General features: G+C 45.4%; 1 long non-coding RNA gene across 1 annotated transcript in view; it reads right to left on the bottom strand.

Moving 5' to 3' along the window:
* Positions 1 to 14,581: 14,581 nt before the first annotated feature.
* The window catches only part of LOC149871607 (uncharacterized), a 41,624-nt gene continuing 28,447 nt past the window's right edge, over positions 14,582 to 27,758 (bottom strand). Inside the window, exons 2-3 of the long non-coding RNA XR_016440276.1 lie at positions 22,253 to 22,286; positions 14,582 to 14,649 (exon numbers count right to left, since the gene is read on the bottom strand). This is a non-coding gene — a long non-coding RNA (uncharacterized LOC149871607). The remainder of the gene's footprint in view (positions 14,650 to 22,252; positions 22,287 to 27,758) is intronic.

Below are 27,758 nucleotides of genomic sequence, written 5' to 3'. Positions count from 1 at the left end.
CCCCATCAACAACAGCCAGCAGGGAGGGGGAGGTGGTAGGGAAGAAGGGAGGAAAAGAGGGAGGGGAGCAGAAAGGGGAAGGAGAAAGAGGGGTTCTGGTGGTAGCACCCCCCCACTGCTGCTGCATCAGCCCCCCTTACTGCTGCACCCTCCCCCTCTTACTGCTGTTACCTGGCCCTGAAAACAGCCAGCAGAGAGGGGGAGCCAGGGGGAGGGAGGAAAGGGGTAGGGGAGGCAGGGAGGGGGATGATGTTGCCTGCTGCTGGGTGTCAGCGTCTGTCACCATGTGCAAACTCCCTTCCCCCCTATTCCTGGGAGGTGGTGGCAGTGTGGGGTGGAGTAACAGGGGGTGGGGGGATGCACCAGGCCAGAGGTGGAGGGTGGGGGGACACATGGGACTGGAGGCAGAGATGGGGGGGCTCGAGGGGGGGCACACAAAGCCAGAGGCGGAGCGGCGGCACCGTGGGGCACTGGGTTGGCGCACTCCATCCCAGCCCACGCTGCCATCATTCATGAAAGGCAATTTGCTAGTATTTCTAATAAACTTGTATATGCAAGTACTAAGTAACTGTAGTAACAATTGTGCTGTCAGCGTCTCATGTAGACATGGCCCCTGTCTTGAAGTATTTATAGCATTATGCAATTCCCTTCTCACTTTGATGTAAAAGGGCAGAGAAGACTGAGGAATTTGAAAGAAGGCCTTGAGACTTATAAGCTGTTGCAAATTCTGTAGGCAAGTACTTGGTGCAAAAATGTGGCATTCTGTTAATGTAATAGCAGATGCTTTCAAGGGTTAAGTGCCTCACTTAAGCCTATGTGTTCTGACAGATAAATTACCTGTGAAATAAAATTCAAAGTAGGCAGGCTCTAATTTCCTTTTTTTAAAAAACTCTGCTGCTTTTTCTTTTACTTAAAATGTAAATTCAAAACTAACTTCAGTTACTGAATTTGGGAGATCTTTGGATTAACAAAAATAGTTAAGATGAATTGAAGTGTTTGTGATTGTGAGAGTGATTTTCACCTTTTCCTCCACACATGATAACACAGTGACTGAAAAATTACCATATAGTAAAAGTAATTTCTAAGGTTAAAAGAGCAAAAGTCTTTAGATGTGCTCTTAGTTATAAGTATTGTAATGCCTATGCTGCACTTAAATATTCCATATAATAAGCACATTAGGCTTTATTCTTAATATGTATGAATTAGGCCTCAAACTGAAATTGGGGTGTAGACTTCAAACATTTCCAGTGTTTGAGGTGTAGGAAGGGGAAGATTAGAGTTTGGACTTTAGCTTTAGGCCTCATTAATGCTATAATAATTAGACATAATATAGTTTGCAAAGGAGTGACTAGTTCTCTAAGCATTATTCTAATGTTTTTCCCCCCTTCCTGATGTACAGCAGACAACTGATTTAATTAATTCATAGGATTAAATAAAATTAATTTGTATTTTTTTTCCTTTGAAATCAGCTCCCTCATGAAAAAGTCCCATGGAATTAAATAGGAATTAAACTAGTAAGGGTGTTCTGTAAAAATTGATTAAAAACCTACATACAACTTCTGAGAATTATTATTTTTATAGCAGCTTGAGATTCATCCGCTAGAATTATATTGCAGGATTAGCACTCTTTATAAAACCCTGTAAGAAGTTTCTACAGTTGAAACCAATATAGAAGACTTGTGAAAAAGTTTTACAGAAAAAAAAGAGATTATGTCATTTAAATAAATAGTTGGCTTGCAATCAGCGCGCTTTCTCTAAGGTGAATATAGGTGAACTATTCCTGAAGATTTAAGCTTGAGTCTTAACTGGTAGGAAATATGGTTTTAATGCAATTTATATTAACACATTAGCAAAGCAGCTGACTAAGAAAATGGTGTGCACTATTTGCATGGGTATTTTTTCAGTTCCCAGATGGAGCATCATATAATTTGTGAAGAGTTTTTTGGCTGACTTATCAGTAATTTTTATCAAATATATATAATACTTGTGGGTCCAGTCTTCCAACCACTTAGATGTGTACAATATAAGGGAAATACAGCTCAACATTTCTAGTCATCAAAGAATAAGAAATCCAGCCCACAATTACTGTATTTTTCAGCTTCCTTTTCTTTTCACATATTAGTAGAGTATACATTTTAAAAGTTGAGTAAACTAGTTACATGGCACGGGTGATAAGAAGTGCTAACTTGGAAGACATGAAATACTGTTTATAACTCATGGCTGTCTTCCCTTTCTTATCCTTAGATTTATGACTGGTCCTCTTAACTCTAGCAAATAATGTAGTATCATCCCTGGCATTCCTTGTTTTTTCACAGCAGCAGTAATATGGTTGAGGTAACACATGGAAGCAGTGTCTGTGCCATCTCACAGACCCAGCATAGTGGCATAGTGTAATTAGGTATGAACTAATAAAGGACACCTCTTTAAAATAATTCAATTTTTTCACAACTGAATCATCCTGAATCATTTTTATGTAGCAGACTTGCCTTTCAGAGCTTGGGTTGTGTCCCAGGCTTGAGATTTTGCTGTTTTGGTTGGTGGAGCCCATCCACCAATCAGGAGGCAGCAAGAGAAGTTAAATCACATCCCTTTTCTGAGAGGAACAGGAGAGGAGCTGATTGTAGACTGCAACACTGACGGGTCTGGAAGACTTCAGGGGCGGAGCCCTGGAGAGTATAAAAGGAGCTGCGTGCCCAGCACGAGGGAGACGTGTCTGGGATGGAGAAGAGGGAAGAGCGGGGCTTAGAAGAGCTGAGGAGAGCTGCTCAGTGGGGTGAAGCAGTAGCCCAGAAGTGCCCCTGAAGACTTCTATCAGCGGGGAATGGCAGCACGGCTTACAGTGTCCAGACCCTGGGAGCTGTGTGAGGCAGCTCAAGTCTGCAACCTCTGGTGTGTGGCCGGAAACATGGTGCACAGGCCGGTGAATGGAGCAGGATCTTTGGAGCGCTTGGGTGGCTTGGGTCCCCAACCTCTGGCATGAGGATGGGAGCTTGGTTCAGGATGCACTGCACAAAAGGTCCACAGGAAAGGACTGAGCCTAGTGCTGCACGAGGCGGCCCAGGCCTCCAACCCATAGCAAAAAGTTGAGTCCAGGGAGCCAAATGGTGCTTGAACCAGAAGACAGGGCCAAGCCAGAGGCCCCAGAAGCCCTGCATAGCAGAGCACTGTTCCAGGGGACAGTGACCACCCCCCCATGGGAGAGAGGGGGCATGGCCTGGCTCCGACCCACTGTACTGGGGCTTTGGGGTTGGGAATTAGGTGGTAGGGGAAAGTGACAGTAGTATTTGCTAGTACTTCCCCACTGCCAAATTTCTTGACCCATGGGGAGCCCTGTGGGCTGGATGTCACAGCTCCATAAATTTCATTTGGCCTAGGGGGGCTGAAGGTTGAGCACCCTTGATATAGAGGATAGGGTGTTGAGTATCACATTAACAGCATAGGACTAGCTGTTAGAAATTCCTGAGCTCCAAACATGGGTCTCACCATCTTTCAAAGAATTACTTAACATTTCTTCCTCCATTTTTCCCTGTAAGAATAATGACTGTTACCTACTTCAAAGTGTAAAACTTTTTCATAAATCAAAAGCATTCTTCAAAGCCCACAGGTCAACTAATCCTACACTTGTACTGAGAAGTATTTCAGGGCTACAACAAACTAAAAAGGTAGACACCTAAGTCTTACATTTAAGTCTATAATTGAGATTCTGAGAACCTCTGCTTAGTTGTAAGGTATGTACTTAATAAGGTCAAAAAGTGAGGTGCCTAAAGTCCCTCAGCCGCTAAAACTTCTATAAAATAACCTACTTGTTAGAGCACTTGGACAAAATGTGCAACTGATTGAATTTCCTCCTCTGCCTAAGAGAATTAAAACACTTTTCTCACCTTCCATGAGGGTGTCATAACCTCTTGCCTATAAGTTGTTCTGGGGTGGAGATGCTCTCCAGCCCTCCTATTGAAGCTGTTCCATTTTGGAGGGGGAAAAAAGGCTGCATAGCCCAGTAGTGCCCTCAGTTGCTTATGATGGTGGAGGCCTGGCTTTCAGTTTCTGCTTTGAAGACTTTTCAGTTTTTGAAAAGGTGACACTACCTACCTTTAGACAAGGCTTCTAGGCTGTGCATCTTGTATGCTGACAGGACCAGCTCAAAGTAGATGAAAAGTCATTCCACGCCCAGTAGCCCACAGGGTAAATAAAATTAAAACATACTACGCAGTAGGGAGTGATGTGCTATCATGTCCAGCCACCTTATGACTCCCCCACCCAAATGACCAGGTACTCATGGACAACTGGATGTAATGAAGCCTGGATCAGCACTTGAACATGTGAGATGACCAGCCCCCCATACCCCTGCTGCACTAAGGTGTCTCATTTAAGGCAGGTGCAGGATTTATGATGTGCATACAAGTGTTCTAAGTGTTTCCATACTGACCAACTTATGTGCCTCTCACTCAGTATGCTGAGTGCAGGGCTGCCCTAACTGCAAGAGGGTTAAGTTGCAGCCCCAGTGCTCCTGCCTGGCTGCAGCTTCTTCCCTTGCTCTGGATGCAAGAGCAGCTGGAATTTCCAGGCTCCACTTCTTTTTTTTGCTACCTCTCCCTGCCCGCTGAGAGAGGGGCAGCATGGCATGGCCAGGGGATCTGAGAGTGAGCCTACAGTGCAGTGATGGATGTAGGGGGGCTTCTGTGTGGTGCAGCAGGGAAGGGAGGATCATGTGTACAGTACATGGTGTCTTTGTCTTGCTTTGGTGTGGGTTATAGATTTGTGTCCCCTGCATGTGTGGCCCATGGGGCATTTGGCTCCTTGGTGCTTAGAAACCATGTTGTAATAGCTTACATTCTGGGGTCCAGATTCAAAAAGGTGATTAAAGCACCTGGTCGCTTTTTTAGTTGTGTTTTATGTGCTTTTCACCCAGCAGGTGATCAGCATAGATCCAGTGGGATAGTTGGGGCCCAACTCCAGTGTGAGATGCACGGGTGTAAGTCCATTGCGACCCTGTGAGCTCAGACCCCAGCAGACCCCAGCCTGACCCCAGCATAAGCTAGGAGGTAAGTGGGACCCGTGGTGGGTGGGCACTGGCCAGTGGGGCAGCTGAGTTGACCCAAGGAGGCTCACACCCCCCCACAGCTCCTACTTAGGCTAGCCCCCAGGGAGCAGTAGAGGAAGAGGGGAACTTACCTGCCCCCTTCTCCAGTGGGACAAGTGTTTCCTATCCCTGAGAGCAGAATAGCACTGGCAGGTGTACTGCACATGTGCGGCTTTTAAATGGTCATGCCAATGGAAAAAAACAGTTGGGACCCAACTCCAGTGCGAGATGCATAGGTGTAAGTCCATCACGCCCCTGTGAGCTCAGACCCCGGCAGCCCCCTGGCCTGGCCTGAGCACAAGCCAGGAGATAAGTGGGGCCTGCAGTGGGTGGGCACTAGCCAGTAGGGCAGCTGAGTGGAGCTGAGGAGGGTCACACTACCCCATGGCTCCTACTTAGGCCAGACCCTAGGGAGCTGTATGACTGGAGTTGTGCAAACATATCATGCAAACAGGTTCACTCTGGGCCTGGTGCATAAGTTATCATGGGAATTTGCACAGGAGGGTGAGCAGGAGGGGTAGAAGGCTCTAGGTGGCTCACCTAAAGAGAAAGGTCACCACAGCAGTAGCCCACCTGTGTGATAGTGGTGATGCACCACACCCCAAAGATTTGCCACTCCCCCCTGCAGCTGGAGCCCCTCCCCTCTTGTACCACTGAAGCCTGTACCCAGATGGAGCCCATGGTTCCAGCCTCTACCCAGACACAGCCCCTGGCTCTCAGCTGTGGGGCTGCTTGGCATATATGCAGATGTCTGGGATCAGGAGCAAGAACACCTCCCCTTGTAGGGTGTGCTCCAGATTAGAGTTCCTGGAGTGTCAGATAGGGGAACTCCAGGCTATGGTGGAAAGTCTGCATGTCATTAGGGATGGCAAAGAGGAGATCCATGCCTATCACCAGGCTCTTCACCCAAAGAATGAGGAGGGAGGAGCAAGGAAGGCTAGCAGGATGAGGGCATATAAAAGGAGTCTCCGTGAAGCCCAGATGGGGGTTGCTTGGACAGAGGTAGTCTCCAGCCCTAAGGCACTGTAGCAGGGCACTGAGGTGCCTGCTACTTTTGACAGCAATGAGGAAGGAGCCCAGGTGCTGGTTGCTAGGGCAACAGGAGGGAGCCAGTGACTCGCACCTGTTAGCGGTCATATGACCGGAAGGGGCAGGGCCTGGCTCCCATTTAAACCCTAGGATTGAAGCCAGATGGGTAGTTGCCTGACAACAGCTAACGGAGAAGGAGCCCTTGCAGAGCTATCAGGGAGGAGAGGCCTGATTGCAGGTGCAATCCCGAGACTGGTAAAGGATGGAGCACCCCAGGAGTGGCTGGAGTAATGCTATATTTGAACAGCTAGAATTTATGTTATAGACTAGGGGCTTGAGTTTTGTGTTTGCTGTTTACCACCGGAGGTTTGGGTGAGGCTATAAGGGGATGGAGGAGGCCTCATAGAGGGTCCACAGCAGCATGGGGACCCGGGCACGAGAGAGGGTGCAGTATTGGGGTACGCTGACCACGAACGCGTGAGAAGCCACTGCAGTAGGGGGTGTGCCAACCCGAGCGTCAGAGAAGGTACAGTATTAAGGGTGAGCTTACCGTCAACACCAGAGAGAAGGCGTTGCATTGTGGGGTGTCAACCCGAGTGCCAGGGAGAATATTGCATTGTGGTGCACCGACCCCGAACCCCAGACAAGGGGGCAGTGAGAGAAGCCCCAGGCAGAGGGGGGCAGCGATTCTCAAGTGCCAGAGAGGGTGCAGAGAGAGAGAGACAAGAGCTATGGAGAGCCCGAGCACCAGAGAAGGCACAGAGAGAGAGACAAGGGCTGCAGAGAGCCCGAGTGCCAGAGAAGGCACAGAGAGAGAGAGTGAGAGAGAGAGACAAGGGCTGAGGAGAGCACAAGTGACAGGAGTGAGACCAAACAATGTCCAGTACATCAGTGAGGCTTGGGGCATGGTAAAGGGGTGGTTGGGGCCACGCATAGCCCATAAGAAATACTGAGCATATGCAATAGCTACTGTCTTGCATTTTGAAAGTAATGGGTGAGTGAGATCAGAATTATGTTAACCTCTCATCAGTTGTTCTAAACATGACCTTACATGTGGTCAAAGCATTTAGATAGATCTATGCTCAATCCCTGAACCATGGAGCCATGTTGTCCAGCTCATAGGACTCCACACAGGTCTGAAAATTTGGTGTCAGGGCATGGTAGCAGCAATTGCTACTTCTCTGCTGCCAAGTTAACAGACCTATAGGGAGCACCATGGGATAAATAGCATGCCTGATCAGTGTATGGAGGTGGCCTGGGGCCTAGGGCCCAATTCAGGTATACAGAGGCCAGCTAGATGTAGTGCATGGTTCAGATCTGAGGTGTGGGGCTGAGGAAGGTAGCATAGGGTCTGATTTGGCCTGCATCTAGGCCCCGCACTACTCATCTGGCCTGCTGCATCAAAAGGTTGAGCCACTATTTTAAACCCATTTAAGCCCAGGAGAATCTGGTATTTAGGCTATTTTCTTGGGCTAAGGGTGGCCTATGACTTGGGCCTCTCAATGCTTCACTAGTGCTATAACCACTAGGCTGCTTGCAAAATTGGGTATTGACATCTCTTCCTCCTGATTCAAATATTGGTATTCAGACTGAAAACCTCATAGAAATATCTAACTTCTGTCTAAATTTGAGAGGTAGGATTTTAATCCTGTTCTGTAATTCCTATACACTGGCCTTAAACAACTGCCATTTGGTTTGAATACTGACCTCAAGATGCTTAAAACCTTCCATTCAAGGAATATAGATCTAGGTGCTTAACTTGGATTATTGAAGTTTAAGTGAGTCTTTTGGCACAGTTTGCTTTTAATTTTTCCTTAGTGTCAAGTGTAAGATACTAAAATGAACATAAAGGCTAAGTACACAGTCACAAAAAGGCCAAGGCTGAATTGATTCAATCTTTGCAGGTTAGTCTAAGCTTTGTAGATTGAACTGATGAGCAAGTAACAGACATTCACTTTTGTATCTGGAAATGCAGCCACATGCCTGCAGTGGCCCAGGCCAGAGGCTAGAGAGTGTTAGAGCATGCCTCCCTGCTCAGCTGGAGCAGCCAGCTTGGGCCAAGGCTAGCCCACCCACCCATCCTGTGTGGGAAGGATTGTGGGAAAAGTGTAAAGCATCCTGGGATGCTGGGAGACCGTGTGTTAACATGAATGTAGAGGGTATCTGGGACATAAATTCGATAAACCTATTTAAATTAAATCAGTTAAGTCTGATACAACATCCATCCAGGTTTATCTTAAGCTGGTTTCAGGCAATTTGAAAGCAGTTTATGTGCACTGAAATTCTGTTGTGTTACAGATTTGAACTAGTTTCCAATCACTTTTACACAGTTTACGTGTAATTTCTGTCCCTAGCCAAAATGTTTTCTGAAATGTATCTGATTACTGTAAAAGGAAGACATAGCATTTTGGGTGCTATTTTTCAATAACTGTCCAAAGGGCTATCTGCAGCATTCATCTCTTTGGGCCTTGTTGCATATTAATTTTAGGCAGTTTCTGGAGCAATCAACCCCTGGATTGTCCAGACATTAATGCCTGAAACTAATTTTAAGTACACTTTAGGCAGACTAAATTTATGCAGTTTATCAGCCTGCAGAGCACATGCCAGCTAGCCAGGTCACAAGGCATAAATGAGACCAGGAGTGGGCTTTATGAGAAGTTGGGGGGAAAACAAGGTAGGGGGCTGGATCACATCCCCATGAGCTGAAGATAACATCCAAGGCAGAGGTGGTATCTCCCTTAGAAGTCCCTTTTCTCACTGCTCCCATCTTCCAGCCATCCTAATTCCAGATCCCAATGTATTAAAACATGAAACCTTCTTTAATGTTTGTCACGGAGTCACGTAAGTGCCCCGTGACTGTAAGTGTGATTGCCAGGCAGCTCAGGTGCCGGTTACCAGGGTGACCAGGTGGGTCACATGGCCAGAAGGGGGCAGGGCCAGGCCTTTATAAACAGCTTAGGCTGGAGCCTGCCTCAGTTTCCTTCTGGCTGCTGCAGGAGCAGGAGCTCTGCGGCTGGGCTGAGTGGCTTGAGTTAGTGGTCACAGCCTTACCACGCTAACCGGCTGCGATGAGGCGGGGAACAAGAATGCCCTAAAGGGAGGTAGGCTTGAGAGCCTTGGTGGGGCTTGTGTTTATGTTCGGAGCAGGGAGACTCTGTGTGGTTTATGTTACAGCCGGGTGGCTTGAGCTTCTGTTACAGCTTGCACCGGAGGACCGGGTGAGACTGTAGGGGAGTGAGGAGGCCTCACGGGGGCTCCCCAGCAGCTTGGGGGTTCCTGGTGCCCAGTAGGGGCACAGTGCCAGTGGAGCACTATTGTCGGTGCCGGAGAGGCACCGTATTGCGCCAGGGAGGTGTGGTGTGCGGGGTTGCAGACCCCAGCCCATAAGGGCGGTGTTTTGCCCAGTGGGGCAACTGGACCCAGAGAAGAGTCAAGGCGACAGGCACGGCGGCGATCACCTGTGCCCCTAGCATGCGGAGCATGGTAAAGGCCCTAGAGAGGGCAAGGCCCCAGAGCAGGGCAGAGAAGGAGCGCGAGGCATGCGGTGTCGGCCCTAGAGAGGGTAAGGCCCCAGAGCAGGGCAGAGAAGGAGCGCGAGGCATGCGGTGTCGGCCCTAGAGAGGGCAAGGCCCCAGAGCGGGGCAGAGAAAGAGCGTGTGGAGCATGGTGTTGGCCCCAGAGAGGGCAGAACAAGAGAGAGGGTGAGCAGGTGAGGAACGCTGGCAAGGGCGCCGGTATTAGGGTGGCGGTAGCGAGCCTGGCCCAAGGGCACCGGTATTAGGGTGGCGGTAGCGAGCCCGGCCCAGGGGGCGCCAGCGATAGTCGGATACCGGTGAGACAGGCCCAGGGTGCAGGGAGCGGGCTGGAAGATAGGAGCCTGGCCCAAGGGGGCGCCAGGTGGGCGAGGAGCCCAGGGTGCCCGAGAGAGAGAGGGCACCAGAGGGGCGAGGGACCGTACAAACGTCCCACAGAACAGCTGCGAGGCTTGGGGCGTGCTGAAGGGGACGTTTGGAGGCATGCATAGCCCTTAAGGCGGGGCACATAGATGATGTAAAAATCACGGTTCGTTTCTTTGGAGGCTCAATGAATATTAATGATCCTTCAGGCACACATTGTTGGTGGTACAAAAGGGTATATATTTGCAAATAGGGTCAGAGAGAGAGACAAAAGATCAAACGCTCTGCTCTGCCCGCGGGGAACACTTCTTAGCAGGCTTTTATCCCCTCTCTCCTGAGCACGTGTACAGAAGCAGGAACTCTTACAACTCATTTCCGGTTCATACAAACATGTATGTGAATACGTCACATCATACATCGCATGTGTATTATAATTAACTACTTAAGTATGCGGGGCGGATAGGCTTAATATGTATTAGCTTATTGCGCTTGCCCAGAAAGCACTTGAGGTTATGAAGTGTTTAAATTCAAGGTCAAAATCGCAATTATTTTTATCTAGTCTAAGAAATGTGGGAGCCAGGAAAGAAAGTGTGATTTTAGTGTAACAAAGAGATAGTAAATTTGCAGAACAAAGAGAGAGTGATACCTTAGTACAAAGAGCCCTTAGTAGTTTTTTTTTCCTTCAATTTCCAAACCCCCCTTCTCCCACCAAGGAGACAAGGAGAGCTAAGCAGCTGTGTTTTTCTAAATCTGCTATTGATAATGCATTTTTAATAATATTTCTAACATAGAGATACCCCATTTCAGAGTAGGGGCAGGAACATCGGTACCGTCAACTAGGGGAACAGAGGCAGCCTCCCATACAACTTAGTTGTCATCAAAGTCGTGGCGGGCAAGATTCTGAGGGTGCTGAGTTTACCCTAACGTGACGGTAGGGGGTGCTAGGGAGTTCACGGTCGCTCCTAGGCCCCACTCCCTCACAATGTGCTTACTCTTTGTTTTTCAAATTTTTTTCACTTCTATTTATTTTACCCTTCAGCAGCTGTTTCCCTTCACTTTACCACCATTCCCCCACCCCTATTTTCCTTTCTACCTCCCATTTCACTGCCCACCCCCATTCCACTAACTCTTCACTTCCCAGCTTCGTGCCCCCTCCGCCCCACTCACCAACCTATGTCTCACCCCCACCCCCCCACCTAGAGTAGGGGTGTGTGAGACTGCATAAAGCCCTGTAGTGGCAATTCACAGCTGTGCAGGTGTGGGGCAGTCAGAAGGTTTTAACCTTAAGGTGTGACTACTTGAAACTTGAGCTAGTATTAACATTGATCAACATTTGAGCTGCTCAAAGAGCAATGTGTAACAAGGTTCCTGGATCTCTTTTTCCCAAAAAGATCAGTATAATGCAGTAAGTGTGGTAGACCTTCATGAGCAAGTGTTACTATGATCTAGTTAAAGGGAGGAGATACCAGTGATAAGACCAACTACAGAAGAACTGCTGTACTAAATATCACTGAAAACCTTTCTCGCTAGTGATAAAGGAAATAAACTTTGAGCATCAGCAAGTGACAGTACTGGAGTGGAGAAGTGGATTTTTGTGACGTTTAGATCAAAATGACCTGTATCTTTATGTACAGCACATTTGGCAGGACATTCTGAAGCAGAGACTTCTGCCAGGCCCAAATCAGAATCCATAGAACAGGATCAATATTTAATTTTACACTATCTCGCACATTCATTAGATGAAATGAGAACAGAAAATATGCAGCACTATCTTCCATATTAAGCAGTGGAGGTAGTCTGTGTTACAATACAACTTAAAGACCAGGGGCCAAATCCAATATTTGTGGATGTAAATATGGATTAACTGTTTACTGCAATGGTGTTGCCTATATTTTTGCTGGTGTAAACAGAGAACAGTTTTTCCCCTTAGTATAATTCCATTGCTTGGTAAAGTGTATGAAAGCAAATCTAGACTGCTGTAACACAATTGGGGCACTAATATGTTACAACATGGTGCCTTCAGGTAGTACTATGGATTCAAGGGTAGGCTCAAGTATTGCATGTTTATGAGTTAAGATGCTAGAACAACAGCATGGTCCAATGGATATGACATTGGAATAAGAGCCCAACAGGATCAAAAGTTTGGATTCTAATCTGGGTTCTGACCCAGTTCTGCTGAATGACCTTGGTCATGTCACTATAAGCTGTAACTTCCTGCACTGTCTTTCACCACATTTAAATAGTGTTCGTCACCACACCATCAGGATTTTGATGAAGACTAGGGTTAGCTTGGCTTGCATGTGAACCTGAGGTGTAACATGACTCCTTCCAGAAAGGGACTCATATGCCCATTGTCATTTTCATGCTTTAGGTTGGTTAGCAGTCCTTTTAATATTTTAAGAAACACTTTGCAGAGGACTCTGAAGACCTTCTGCTCCCATTTATTTTCAAATACATTTATGAAAAATTCTCATATAGATAGGGACCTTAGGATGATATTAATAAAACATAATGTTGGTCTTCTCTTTGCCCAATCATACTGGAATCCTAATTAAATAGGGTTCTAAGGTTAGTTTGGATAGGGTCTCTGCTACAGTATGCTACGCTCCTGGATTTAATCACTATAGACTACATAAATAGTTCTTGAGACCACAGCTATAGAATATTCTTTTTTAAACCATAACTAACTCTTCAAATTTTTTCCTCTCAACTCTTTTTCTTGTACCCACTTTTGTCAACCTTCGCTGGCCTGAATATTTGAGACTGACTGACTTAAAGATCAAGTCAGTGGAATTTTCTACTGACTGCAACTGGCTTTGGATTAAGCTGCTTGTCAGCTGCTTTCTGGTGTTGGGTGTGCCCTTATCTAATGTAGAAAACATCAAAACCACATTGATGCACGAAATAAAAAGCACTCTACCTGAATACTTCTCTGCACTTAAATATTTCAGAACGATCTTGCCATAGAGGCCTGAAGAGCACTTGAATGACCTTGATATGGCTTGCTTGTTTAATTCAGACTGAGAAATTAAAAAGAATGAGACATGATCAGTAATAACTGGAGATCCAGGTTTTCCATTTCCTGTGGAAAAAATGTGAATCGTGACTTTTCTCCTTTTAAAGGAGAAGCTGCGAAACTGTGGGTTTGTTTCCCTTTGCAGACCAGCAGAGTTCCAGCCTGCAAGGGGCTGCTTGAGGCTGCAGGGAGCAAGAGGAGGGTGATCAGAGGCAGGGGGGGCATATGCATGTGTGCACACATGCGCACGGTCAACAGTGCAGACAGGCAGCATAGTTTCATAGTTGTTAGGTTCGGAAGGGACCACAATAGAATACTGAATCAGCCCCCCTGCCCTGGGCAGGAAAGAGCACCGGGGTCATGTGACCCCAGCCAGGGGCTTGTCCAGTCTCCTCTTAAAGACCCCCAAGGTGGGGGAGAGCAGCACCTCCCTTGGAAGCCCATTCCAGGTTCTGGCAACCCTTACCATAAAGAAGTTCTTCCTGATTTCTAACTGTCTCTGTCAGTTTGTGGCCATTGTTCCTGGTTATTCCAAGGGGTGCTCTGGTAAATGGAGCATCTCATATGTCTTGATAGCTGTTCCCTGCTTCCACAGCCTGTATGCCTCTTTCTTTGCCCCAAGGCTCTCCTGGATTTCCCTATTCAGGCAAGAGGGCTTCTTGGCCTCTCTGCCCTGTTTTGTTCACAATGGGATTGTCTCTTCCTGCCCCCAAAGGAGTGCTCCTTTAAGGAATGACCACCCTTCCTGGACTCCCATCTTGCCAATGCTCTTGATCTTCAATGCCTCTAACTAATCTCCTGAGCATGCTGAAGTTAGCCTTTCTGAAGTCTAGCACTTCTGCCCTGCTGGTTACTTTTCCCACCCTATGCCGGATAGTGAATTCAGTCAATTGATGGTCACTATCCTCTAGCTTACCTTGTACCTGCAGATCTCCCACCAGGTCATCCCTGTAGCTAGCACCAAGTCCAGCAAGATATTTCCCCTAGTGGGACTGTATACTTCCTGCATTGGATAAATGTCCTGTATGCAGGTTAAGAACCTACATGAGCAGTTAGATCTGGCTGACTGCTCTTCCCAGCAGATGTCAGGGTAATTTAAGTCACCCATGACAACCATGTCCCTTGACCGAGCTGCCTTGAGAATTCTATGTCTAGCTCATCCTCCTAGTGTGGCATTCTGTAGTAAACCCCCACTACAAAATCCCTTTCCCCCCAGCCTTCTAACCCACAGTACCTCAACTTACCTGTTCACTGATCCCAACTTGATTGTGGAAGATGTGTACTTCTCCTTAACATAGTGAGCAACACCCCCACATTTTTCCCCACTCTATCATGTCTGTATAATCTATAGCCCTCAATGCTTACTGTCCAATTGTGAGTAGGGTCCCACCAGGTTTCAGTTTGCCCAACCAGGTCAAAGTTATTGCTTGCAAGCAGGAATGCGAGTTCCTCCTGCTTTTTCCCCATGCTCCTAGCATTAGTGTAGGTGCCCTTGGTACCCTCCTGTCCTGATGCCACTTTGGCCCCTTAGTACTTACCTGGGCTGATCCAGCACATGGCTCACTGATCCTAGGTTCTCTTTCCTCTGCATCCCCTAGTTTAAAGCCCTATGTAGGAGATCAGCCAACCTGTAAGAGAACAGACTTTTACCTTTTGAAGAGAGATAAAGACCATCATGTCCCAGGATGCCCCTTTCATGGAAGTGTGGATCATGGTTGAAATAGCCAAAACCCGCATGATGACACCAACTCTGGAGTCACAGATTGACTACTCTGATGCAGGCGTCTCGATGCTGATGGTGACTGCTGACTGGAAGAACTGACAGGAAGACCACCTGCACACCTGACTTCCCAAGCCTGGCCCCCAAAGCCCTGTAGTCACTCATGATGCGGCCAGGTAGTCCAGACTGTATCATTTGTGCCCACATGGTTGAGGACCATGGGATAATAGTCAGAGGGCTGGATGAGGTCAAGAATCCTTGCAGTGACGTCCTGGATCTGGGCAGGCGGCATACTTCCTGCGCTGTGGGGTTTGGACTGCATGGTGGAGAGCAGTTCCCTGGGAGAAAGGAAAGGGGTGGCATAGGTAATGCATGGGGAGGGGACATGCTGCCCGAGACTTCTGAGCCCAGAGCGGGGCATGGAGCTGCAACCTGGTTGGATCAGCTTGAGGCAGGAGCTGCCTCAATGGCCCAGTAGGTGGGACCTGGTGTGGGAGGGTGAAGTGGGGTGGGGAAGCTCAGTGTTGCTTCTGCAGCTGCTGGGAGCGCCACACGACCAAAGCCACCAAAGTAAGGCACCCCCTGTCCACCCAGCAGCAGTGTGGGGGAGGGGATAGAGGTCACAATTCCATGCCACTGTGGCATCTCACTTTGGCGGCCATGGTGGTGCAGCTAACATAGGGTTATTGGCAGTGGCAGCAGCACAGAGTCATGGTCCCCTGCTTCTCCTGAGTGGGCAGGGGGTGCCTCACCTTGGTGGCCATGGTGGTGCAGTACTCCCTTCTAAGCTGGATCCCCCTACTGGGCTGCAGAAGTGGCTCCTGCCTGGTGCCAGCCCAGCCAGGCTGAAGCCCTGTGTCGTGGTGTGGGAGCAGAAATATAGGGAGGCATGTGCCCCCCCCATGTCCCTTTGATGCATCACCTATGCTCATACCCCCTCACCACCCTTCCCCACACCCTGGGGGTCTGGGACCTGGGATGGGGGGTAGCAGGTCAGGAGTGAGGGGTAATAGCAGGGCTGGGGGAGGTGGGAGCTGTGCGTCAGGAATGAGGAGCAGTGGCAGTGCCAGGGGACAGTAGGTTGGTGGTAAGGGGCACCAGGAGGGCTAGGGGAGGTGGGAACTGTGGGTTAGGAGTGAGGGGTACTGGCAGGGCCAGGAGGCTGCAGGTTGGGAGTGAGGAGCACCAGCAGGGCTGGGTGAGGTGGAGGCTGTGGGTTGGGTGTGAGGGGCACTGGCATGGGCATAGGCAGGGCACTGGCAAATCAGAGCTGCTTGGTGCCACAAAACAGTAGGGAGGGGATGGAGGGGCAGCCACAGATGGACCGACATCCTGGTGAGTGAAGGGAGCAGAGTGAACTCTGATTTTTCTATTATAAAAATCCAAAATATATAGGTACTTAGGCTTCCAAATTGCTTTACTTGTGCTCAGAAGAGCTTCTAATGCTTGTTTTTTACTATGTGCACTAGAAAGGTTTTTTTCTTTAACAAGATACTTTTTGTTTGAAATTGGAATTTTTTCTTTCAGTTCAAATGACATACTAATTCTTCACTGCAGTTCCTTTGTGGTGAACACATTGCTAATCTGGAGAGCTGAAATAAAAGTTTTCCTGGCTTTCTTGGTTAGATACAATTCATTCAAGATATGGGGAATAAACATGAAGCTATCCCAATTTCCCACAATTGTATTAAGTGAAAAAGGCTTTGAAAAGCTAAACATCAAATCTTGTGTCCTTGCTATGAAAGCAACATATGTGTCTACATGTGCTGTCAGGTTGCCAGTTTCCAAATTGCAGATGTCCCCAGGGTTTGCCTCTCATCAGGCTGGGTCTCATGAGTGCCAGATCTCTTTCGGGAAGTGTGACTTTCACCAAATCCTGAAGTTCTTACTCGGTGCCTCATTTCCCAATGTGTAGGAATAATTTTGAGAACTCAACAAAAGAAATCGTGTCTGCTGCTTTTAGTAAAAACTGGGAATTCTGGGCTCAGAATCACCCAGAGAGTCACCAACACACAGGATGTCCATGTGATCCCACATAAAGTTTAGCTTTCTAATCCTTCTAATTCCTGATAGTATAAAGCCAATTAAGCATAGCCTTTTTCTCTCCCCTCCTACCAATGATAACAGTGGCTTCCATTGAATTAGTAAAGATGTATGGTGGGACTAAGTCCTATGAATGGGTTTCATCCAGGCCATTCAGTAGGTGATTTATACTGCAAATGTGGCTATACTGCAAGTGAGAAAGGGAATGTGGGCAAGGTAAGGGAGGTGGGGATTTGTGCTCCTGTTTTAACTATATGACCCAGCTTCCTACCTGCATGACGTAGAACAGTGCTTCACACAAAATACCTCAGCTTTTGGGGATCTGGACAAGTAGCTCTACCATTGTATAGATATTCTGGCCAGTCTGGCTGCTGAGTAAGGAACAGGACGTGTCCCAGCTTAGGTCTCTTCATACCCGAGTCATATAAAGGCAGCAAAATAAGTGAACGTACTTTTCAGTGCTGCTAATTGCCCTCAACTTCCATGGAAAGGAGTTGGAGCTGCAAGTCATCAGAGCTATTGAAAGTCAAGATACGTATTTAGGTGCTACATGTTAGTTGCTTAAGTCTCAATGTGTTGGCCCTAACTACCCTGTCTGTCTTTCTCCACTAGGAATATAGCAATAACACTTCTTCATTACCATGCCATTGATTGTGAGAATTCATGATTTTATTCATAAGAGACTTCCTATTGTTTCCTCACAATTTTACATGATTACATTATGTCTACACACATGCAAGTGATGTTTTCTCACAGCTAAAGGCTTCTACATGCACATTTTCTGAGTGCACAACCCCAGGAACAGCCCTAACTCCTCCCGTCCTTTAGACTCTTTTGCTTCTATCCAGTTGTCTTCACTTTATTCAGCTCCTGCTTCTTGTTCTTGTCATGAACAATTGTCAAAGACTTGTCAGGGAAAAAAAAAAACCTTTATCATTAATTTTTGGCGAGAGCTAAGGTAGCTGAACAAAGTCTCTAAACTGAAGGTGTTGGTTAAACATAAGCATACCTGTAAATACACACACACACACACACACACACACACACACACACACACACACACACACACATATAGATGTGTATGTGTGTATTTATATGATATATTTATATACATAAATATAATATAATTTTTTTTTTTGGTTAGTGGTAACATTTCTGCAAAACAACAAGATATTTTTTTCTTCAGTTGCAGTGATAACTAGGGTGAGGCAATAGAGGCGACTGCTCCAGGTTGCCAGTGGGCATTGGGAGGGGAAGTGTATGAAAAAACTGGCTTTTGCTACAGTCATACAATTGTGATCACGGTTGCAGCAACAACTGCGGGTCACTGCTACATCCCCAATGGGAGTCACTACACTCCCTTTGGGAGCAGTCACAGTGAGAAGAGCTCACTGTACATGCACTACACAACCAGCATTGGACCCCTGCTGAACCAGATGAGGCAACTGACAACTGACACCCAGGAAAAAGCCAACCTATTAAATGGGTACTTTGAGTCAGTCTTCCATCAGTCCTATGGGATGCCCATGCCCACTATGGGACAGGGAGGTCTGGGTGAGGGAGTTCCCCTGCCTTCCATAAATGCCGACCTCGTGAAGGAACATCTTGAGAAGCTGGATACCTTCAAGTCAGCCAGCCCTGACAATCTACACCCCAGGGTACTCAAGGAGATGGTAAGCATCATAGCCCAGCCCCTGGCACAGATCTTTGAAAACTCCTGGTGCCCTGGTGTAGTGCCCAAAGACTGGAAGAAGGCCAATGTGGTGCCTATCTTCAAGAAAGGGAGGAAAGTGGATCTGGCTAACAATAGGCCCATCAGCCTGACTTCTATCCCAGGGAAGATCTTAGAAAAGTTTATTAAAGAGGCCATCCTTAATGGACTGGCTGACGCCAACATCCTAAGGGATAGCCAGCACGGGTTTGTTGCGGGTAGGATTTGCTTGACCAATCTCATTTCCTTCTATGACCAAGTGACCTATCACCTGGAGAAGGGAGAAGAGATTGATGTCATATATTTTGACTTCAAAAAAGCTTTCGATTTGGTATCCCATGATCACCTCTTGGCGAAACTGGCCAGTTGTGGCCCTGGGTCCATCACAATCGGCTGGCTGGGAAACTGGCTCTGTGGTTGGACCCAGAGGGTAGTAATTAATGGAAGTCACTCATCATGGTGTCCTGTGACCAGTGGGATACCCCAAGGCTCTGTCCTTGGACCCATATTGTTCAACATCTTCATTAATGATGTAGACATTGGAGTCAGGAGCAGACTGGCCAAGTTCACCGATGACACCAAACTTTGGGGCAAAGCATCCATGCCAGAAGACAGGCAGGTGATCCAGGCTGACCTGGACAGGCTCAGAAAATGGGCGGATGAGAACCTGATGGTGTTCAACACTGAAAAATGCATCCTTATAGCACTACAGAAGAAAGAGACTTGGGGGTCATCATTAACCACAAGATGAACATGAGCCTTCAATGCGATGCTGTGGCTAGTAAAGCAACCAAAACATTGGCTTGCATCCACAGATGCTTCTCAAGCAAATCCCGGGACATCATTCTCCCCTTGTACTCAGCCTTGTTGAGGCTGCAGCTGGAGTACTGCATCCAGTTCTGGGCTCCACAATTCAAAAAGGATGTGGAGAAGCTTGAGAGAGTCCAGAGAAGAGCCAGGCGCATGATCAGAGGTCAGGAAAACGGATCTTACGATGATAGGCTGAGAGCCATGGGGCTCTTTAGCCTGGAAAAGTGCAGGCTCAGGGGTGATCTGATGGCCACCTATAAGTTTATCAGGGGTGACCACCAGTACCTGGGAGAACGTTTGTTCACCAGAGTGCCCCAAGAGATGATGGGGTCGAACAGTCATAAACTCCTGCGAGACCATTTCAGGCTGGACATAAGGAAGAATTTCTTTACTGTCTGAGCCCCCAAGGTCTGGAATAGCCTGCCATCGGAGGTGGTTCAAGCACCTACATTGAATACCTTCAAGAGCAAACTGGATGCTTATCTTGCTGGGATCCTATGACTCCAGCTGACTTCCTGCCCTTTGGGCAGGAGACTGGACTTGATGATCTCCCGAGGTCCCTTCCAGCCCTAATGTCTATGAAATCTATGAAAGGGGGCAGATCCACAGCTATTATAGTTTCTAGAGATAAGGATTGGTTCCATAATTCCTATTACTTTTCTAATGGAAGATAATAACTATTCATCTCTCTTAAATTTGTCTATATTGGTTGTTCACTATAAATGGATTTGATTCATTCAATAAACAATTAATAATGAAATGTATGTACCCATTAAAATGAATTATCCATATCATTGACCAATTCTGATTGATAAGGTACTCACAAAACAGTAGAGTACATATAGATGTTAGGCAGCACTTCAAGCCTTTTATGCTTAACTGTGTAACCACTGTAATAAATATATGCATTTGCAGTGGTTATTGCTCTGTTGGAAGAGTTTTGTGCCTTGAGAATTATTGGTTAGATATTTACTTTTCTCTGTGGATTTTATGTTTATGCAAATGTTCACTCTTTTTATGGCATTTTGGCAGGTAAACCTTGTCAAGTATTTCCAGTAACTAAATTTGTAGGTCAAAAGCCTGCAATACTTTTCCATTTAAACTCCCACCAAAGTCAATGAGGCAAATCTTGTAGCCCTTATTTTGTGTGAGGTTTTCTTGTTTAATGCTGAAATGCATATTGAAGGATCTGGCCCCATATTAGTTATTCTAAAGCCATGAATGTAATGCCCCTCTTCCTCTCTCCCAAAGGATATCTGGCAGCTTGTCTGTTCCACAGGCTGTGAAATATTGGCAGGTTTCAAAACGATATGTCAACCCTTTTGACAGTTAGTCAAAGGCCAAGACAGTATGCTCATAATTTTTTGTAGAAACCAACCAGTTCTGAGTTAGAGAGAAGCAAACTGTTTCGCTTAAAATAAGAACTCTAATGAGATATTTCCCAAGTGGTACCTGTGAATGTATGTTCAAAGCTAAGATGGCCCAGATTGCAAACTCAAATCAATCCCTCTTCACCACCAGAAATGTAGAAATCTGAAATAAGCATAAGAAATGTAGTGGACCTAAGGAATGAACAAGATCTTTGGCCTTATTTGAGTACAGGTTGATTTCTGTCTCTGTATCTGAAAGTTCCCAAAGTCTTGCATGTGTGGGGGACCCAGGGTATTGTTATGTTCTGTCCCTTCTGACTTGAAATAATTCATAACAGCAATCGTAGAAGGGTGTTTTATTTTAGGACTCAGACTCTATTCCTCCTCTCTTGATTTAGTAACAGTCAAGGAAAAAATGGCCATGATTTTTGTTTGTCTGTTTCTCAGGATCTGATTCCCATTTAAAAAAAACAACAACAAAAAACCATTGCCCCTATAACTGGCCACAATTAGCTCACTAGATGGCAGTCAGGCAAAGACTAGTATGAGCCAGATGGCTGGACTTAGCTCCTTAATTGCAGAATTTATTTCCTAATCCTACAAACACATATGACTAGTCCTATTATCCTCAAAGCGAACTCCCTGGCCACGTCCAGATAAGTGTGGCTGTGCGGTCTGTGGTGCTGCAGACACATCTGTGGTGCCACATACTGGTCATTCAGCTGTTCTCCATGTGGGGTGGGGGGAGCAGGTTGACCCCTGGATATCCAGGAGTCAAAAAAACCCAGCAAAAAAACCAAAAAGCGGAGCAGTACACACAGGGGCAGCATGCACCATTCAAAACCAGAGCCTGGGCAGCTGGAGCCATGCTCCATCTGTTGGCCAGGCTCTGAGTGGCAGGATCACTGCTGCTGCAGCCCCAGGAGCACTCAAGGACCCCAGGTAAGGCTGCTGGGACCATCCCAGTGCTGTTCTATTCCACCCGGACTAACCTGCCGCATGCCAGAAGGTGTGTGGCACAGGCGTTCCCTGGGGAAAAGTAGTGGTGGCACATAGTGTGTCACTGCTAGTTGTCCCCAGGGAACCAAATGTCCATGTTCATGTGGATGTGGCCCATATATCTTTACAAGATTGTATCCTTAGGATCAGGACCCAGACACATTGGTAACCTATGAACAAGAGGCTTCATGACACTATATGCTGCTTATTTGTTACTTTGGTGGGGCATAGGTCTTCATCATATATTCCTGTTGCAATGTATATTCTAAAAGGAAATCCTGAGACCAAATCTGTGCAACAATTTTCAGATTTTTGACTTTTTTGATAATGGCATACATGCTGTTGGTGCTTTACAAGTAAGTGATAACCTAACAAGTTTGGATTGTATCCTGTAGTGAGAAACTCTTAAGTGCCATGAACCTGCAGTGTCATAAATAATAACTAATAATAGGTGACATGGTAGTACTATTATTAAAAATAACTAGTGGCTGATTCGAAGCATCCCCAAACCATTCAATTTAATGTCATGTTAGAGATCAACTACGTCTCACATCCATCTTATTGTTTATTTCACTTACCCTTGTTCTTGCTTTTCACACGTTTTTCTGTCAGCTATAAGACAAAGATAACTCCTGTTACAGATTAGCAAAATTTTAAGTGCATTAGGAGAAAGAAGTGTTTTTTCATTAAGTTGGTGAATGATTCTGTTGTGTTCCTAATATCCTTAAATCTTTGTACAGTCCATGAAAATTAAGGTGGTCATCTTCAAAGGAATGCTCATTGCCCAGCAGGATCAGAGTGCTGAACATTTTTTGAGCAACAGAAGTGATTTAGCTTGCACATTTTGCATTCATGTCTGAATACCATGTACTTAGTGGAACATTTCCAGTAATATAACTTGTTTTGTTGATGAAATCTGCTCTTTAAGGATTAGGAGAACAGACAATAGGATGATAGAAAAATATAAAACATTTTTCTCCCCTGGATTTAGTAACAGCCCCTAATTGGAAGTCTTTACTTTTATACATCTGGGACCAGAAATGCCAAGATACCAGGAAACAAGCTGTTATGTATTTCTAGCCCACTTAGAGTAGGAAGAGACAAATTTTGTGACAAATTGTTCTTGTGAGATTTCCAGCCAAAGACTACAGGTTACAGAACTTGTCCTTTGGATAAGAAGCTCTTTTGCTGTGGGTTCTTTTTTAAACTAGAATTTTCAATGTTTGGAGTTTCACCTATTGATAGTTTTCATAGTTTTTGATAGGATTCCTAGTCACTTTCAGAATGGAAGGCTGAGACAATGATGCACAAGATTTATTCTGTCTTTACTAAGTGGATGAATTCACTCTTGTAAAAACTATCAGAATTGAATAGGCATTACCACCATATCTCTTCTGCTCTATAATGGAAGAAAAGTCTTTATTCCTTGAAAACACCCCTTGACATAGCTAAAGGATTCTCTGGTAAATATAAATGGCTAACTTAAATATCTAATAACAAATATATACAATACAAAAGGATCTCTGGGATCCAGCAAACACCTGGTCACATCCTGCCAGGAATAAATCTTAGGAAAGTAAAACAGTACTAAGACTATGATTAAAAAGAGCACACAAATCTATTGGGACTTCTTAAAGCAGGGGTTGTCAACCAGGGGTACACGTATCCTCGGGGGTGCTTGGAAAGGGGCTATAGGGTATACTTGGGCATGTGGGGATGGAGTACTGCCACCCACCACCCTGTGCCACTGCCTACCAGGAGCAGGGATTGGGGGGGGGGAGGAGGAGAGAGCAGCAGCTCCCCTCTGCAGGCCACATAGGTGCTGGCCAAAGGTGGTAGTGGGGAGCTTGTACGTGGCAGCAGCCACCTCCATCCACCAACCCACGACCCCACTGCTTCTGTGTGCAAGCCCCCTCCTCCACATCCGGCTTCTGCCACCCCTCTTCTGCTCAATGGTGTCCTCCCTGGGGAGTTTTTTTCCCATGGCAGGTGCAGTCCTGTGCCCCATAGCACATCTGGGCAGGGGCACCATAGGCTGCTGGGGAGCCCACACTGTGGGGCTGCTGCAGCTGTGGGCAGCAAGCCTGTTCCCCAGGAGCAGCAGCCACAGCAGTATAGCTGCCACTTGGAGAGGTGAGACTCCATCTCCCCACCACCCCCACTTGATCCTGATCTAGTGGTCTGTATAATCCCCTTTCCTGCCTCCCATCCTTCCTAGGTGCTGAAGAAGCTTGTTTCTCTGGAGTACCTCTGCTCCAAGTATGTTATTTGGTTCTTTGACTACTTAAACCTAACTAACAATTAGACACCTGGTGCATACCACATCCTTCACTGTAAGTGAAAATTGCTCACTTCAGTTGCATGAACAATTCACTGTACTTTATGCAGAACTCTATGAGCAAGAATCTACATGGAGTTGACTTAGCACTTGATGAAATGTTTTGACTTCTTCTATATTTCTAACTGATATGAAAAAGCTTTCACAAAACTAGGTGAGTCACTGAAGACTTGATGCTTTCCTTGTTCTTGAAAATATATAGCCTTCAAGTTCCTGGGATTACCAAAACACAACAGTCTATTATGTATCAGGCAGCTAGTAGATTCTTTTTTAATTTTGATTTCTGTTATGATAATATTTAATCAATAGGTTTTACTTGAAGTTTGATCATTTTTTCTGTCTTGCTGTGTTGGCTCTAAATGCAAACTTTTATATTTCTGTTCAGTGTGATGCTAAAGAACCATAATGCTAAGCATTTCCTTTTTATGACTGCTGAAGTTGGACTTACAATATCAATTCTTTTAACGTCCTTCCTGATGCAAGAAACAATGGGGAAAATGTAAATACTTTTAATTTTTTTGCTTTCTACAATAAAAATTCAAAATAGAATGTATGGACATTATGTAAAAAGACACTTCCATGAAAGATTATAGATGTTCTGGAAAGGTCTCATTGAGTCGTGTACTAAAATGTGGGGTAGAGAATGTGTTGGAGTGATGCTGCAGCTAGGTCCCTTTCAGTCTGATAGTCATATGATTTTTATGCTGCAAGAGGTCCCTTTCAGTCTGATAGTCATATGATTTTTAATTTAAAAAATACTACCCAAAAATACAATGCAGTGCTTCTCTATTTGTGATGGATGAGTGTTTTACTCAGAGTGCTTAATATTATGCATCCATAATATTTCAGGGTGCACTCATATTTCTATGTGAAAACTGGATTCTCACCCATGTAGGCACCCATGGATAAGCACAAACAAGCACATTTTTGCTAATTTATAATCTAATGAAGATGTGATTCATAGTCACAATCCTTTTGGAATTCACTATTTCTTCCTGAGGTCAGGGATATCAAAGACATTGAAACACTTTTTCATCAAAAGAGTGAATTTGTAACCAACGATAATTTATTTATGCTTAATCTCAGTCAGAAGAAATTTCCCCCAGGGAAATTATCTCAGAACCACCCATTGTGATGTTTCTTCCATTTTATTCTGAAGCATCTGTGACTGGTGGGTTAGGTGCAGCTGTGGCAAGATCCCGGTCTAGACAAATCACTATTCTGATTCAATATGGCAGTTCACATGAACATAAAATAAATCAAAGCTAGCATGTTATTCTCTGGAGATTTTAAAATCCAGTGGAAAAAGTGTCATCAGGCCAATTTTGGACTATCATCAGATCTGAACATGGGTGACTGGCAATTAAAACACACAGGTGAAAGAAAAAAAAGAGTTTCTATTCAGTAAATTGTTCTGACTTACAGCAGCCAGTAAGACACAATGGTGTGGCTTGTTGGGAACAAACAATTATATATAATATTTGGCCTACAGTGTAGTGGCCTACAATTACTTTGTCATATACGTGGTGCTTCACGGGCAAATGAACAAACACTGATCACTTGGTGAGGAAGAGGAAGAAGTCACAAACATTTTTAAAAAAATTAAATATGCTTCTTAGGTGTTCCGGCTGAAATCAAGCCCTTCTAAAAGAAGTGAGGAAATGATGCAATGATGCACATAAGTATGGGAAGCTCCTGATGGGAAACTGAGAGTGGTCAAAACTGAGTTCAGTTGAGGTGCAGGAAGTCAAACCCATCATTGAAAGGTGAACGTGGGAGGAACAAAAGTCCAGTTGGGCATATGCCCAAGGTTCTAATACCTATTTAATGGGCTGCTACTCTCTTGAGTATTTCCACTCAAAAAGATGTCAGATTTTGGAGCTGTTCCAAAAGATAGAATGATATGAACCCATAGGCACAAGTTAGTGTTTTAGAAGAGCATAAAAGATTGTGTGAGTTGTTGTTGTTTTTCTGGGTATTGCCTCTATATATCATTTCTATCCATCACTTGTCAGTATAGCTGCTTGGACTGATAAAAATAACTTCACTGAACCAAATATAACTCCATCTTTTACTGTTTTTGAGGAAACAAGCTATTTTTTCCTTGTAACAGGTTAGTCAGCATGCGAATGAACACTGGGAACAGCAATACATGCATTGATTCATTAGTCACCAGTGAAAGGTCATCATGGAATTTATGAAGCCATTTGTCATGAAAAATATTTATATCCCAATAGAGATCAATATCTAAAGATATTTGGATGGAAATTTTCATAGGTTAAGAAATTGCTTGTGGCTCCCATGACATCTTTAAAACTGAACCATTGTTAAAAGCAGTGATGCTCTACCCAGAAATGTTAGAGATGAAAAACTTCGAAGAGGAGCGGGTGGAAGGAAAACCTCTTTGAACAGGTTCTACAAAATTAGACTTCTGTCCTGATATACAGATAAAAATCTTCCTGTTTCCCACCAACCCAAGGGAAATTTTGCATTCATCACCAAGCAGGGTAATGAAGTATCTTTTCATGTCGGATTTCTTACTTTGGGAGATGTTCTATTTGTAGTAATAACATGGGAGGAGAAGAAAGTCCCAAGTGGTAGCACAGAGCTCTGAGCAGTGGCAAACTAATTCTGCCTAGGAACATTTTCAAATTATTGGAAAATGTTTTGAAGTTGCACACTGCAAAGGCTGCAAGAAAGAGCTTTTCTTGATTACTAGAACTGCTAAGCCACTGCATAATGCCTTTGTTTGTTTTGACACATACAACTATTCACTTAATAAAACAAAATGGTTCATTAAGCCAATTCAAGTAGAAAAATACTATCAGTATGGGGGACTTTTTGTACAATTTAATTTCCTTAAGCACTTTATCACTGGCATTAATAACATCTTTCCTTTCATTTAAAAATGTGTTTAGATCCTTTGTTGCATTCTTTTCTTTGGCATTCTGGTTTTTTTTTCCGCCCCTAGTTCTGTGAATAGAGTTGTTATATAAACTTGGGCAGTTCCTCTGAGACATTTGTCCTTTTTCATAATCCTTTATCAAAAGCAGCTATAAGGCTTGACTCAATACTGTTTTAAAACACTGTGATAACAGAGTTGGAATAGGATCAAGAGCCATCTAGTCTACTGGGGAGTCGACCTTTTTGGCAGATGGGCCACAAATTAGGCATGCCCCTAGTGCCACTCTGATTCCCTTGTCCTGCCCAGTCTGCACTCTGCTTTCTGCTCCCAGTCCTGTGCTCCATGCCTGATCTGCTGCTCTGCTTCCTTTCCAGTGCTCCCTGCCCAGTCTGCTAGTTTGCTTTCTGTTCCCTGATCAGTCAGCTGCTGTGCTTCCTGCTGTTCTCCCAACATAGAAGCTGCCCATGACACTTGTGGCCTCTGTGCTGCAGGTTGGCCACCCTGATCTAATCCAGTAGCAGGATCTGTTATTCCTAAAGCATTTCAGAATAGGCAAGATGCATCCTCTTGACACTAAGATTTGGGGAGAAGTGGGCATGCTAGAAGGGAGGAATAGGCTGCAATCAGACCTAGACAGGTTACAAGGGTGGGCAGATGAGAACTGGATGGGATTCAACACAGACAAGTGCAAGGTGATGCACCTGGGGAGGAACAACCGGCACCGTACCTACAGGCTGGGGAACTCCCTTCTCATCAGTACAGAGGCAGAAAAGGATCTTGGAGTCATCACTGATGCCAAGATGAACATGCACCGACAGTGTGGGGATGTGGTCAAGAAGGC

The sequence above is a fragment of the Crocodylus siamensis genome, chromosome 2 (genome assembly GCF_052110815.1).
Source record: "Crocodylus siamensis isolate JL-2025a chromosome 2, ASM5211081v1, whole genome shotgun sequence".
NCBI lineage: Eukaryota > Metazoa > Chordata > Crocodylia > Crocodylidae > Crocodylus > Crocodylus siamensis.
Note: the sequence above shows the minus strand (reverse complement) of the source record. Positions and strands in the feature narration are given on the sequence as shown.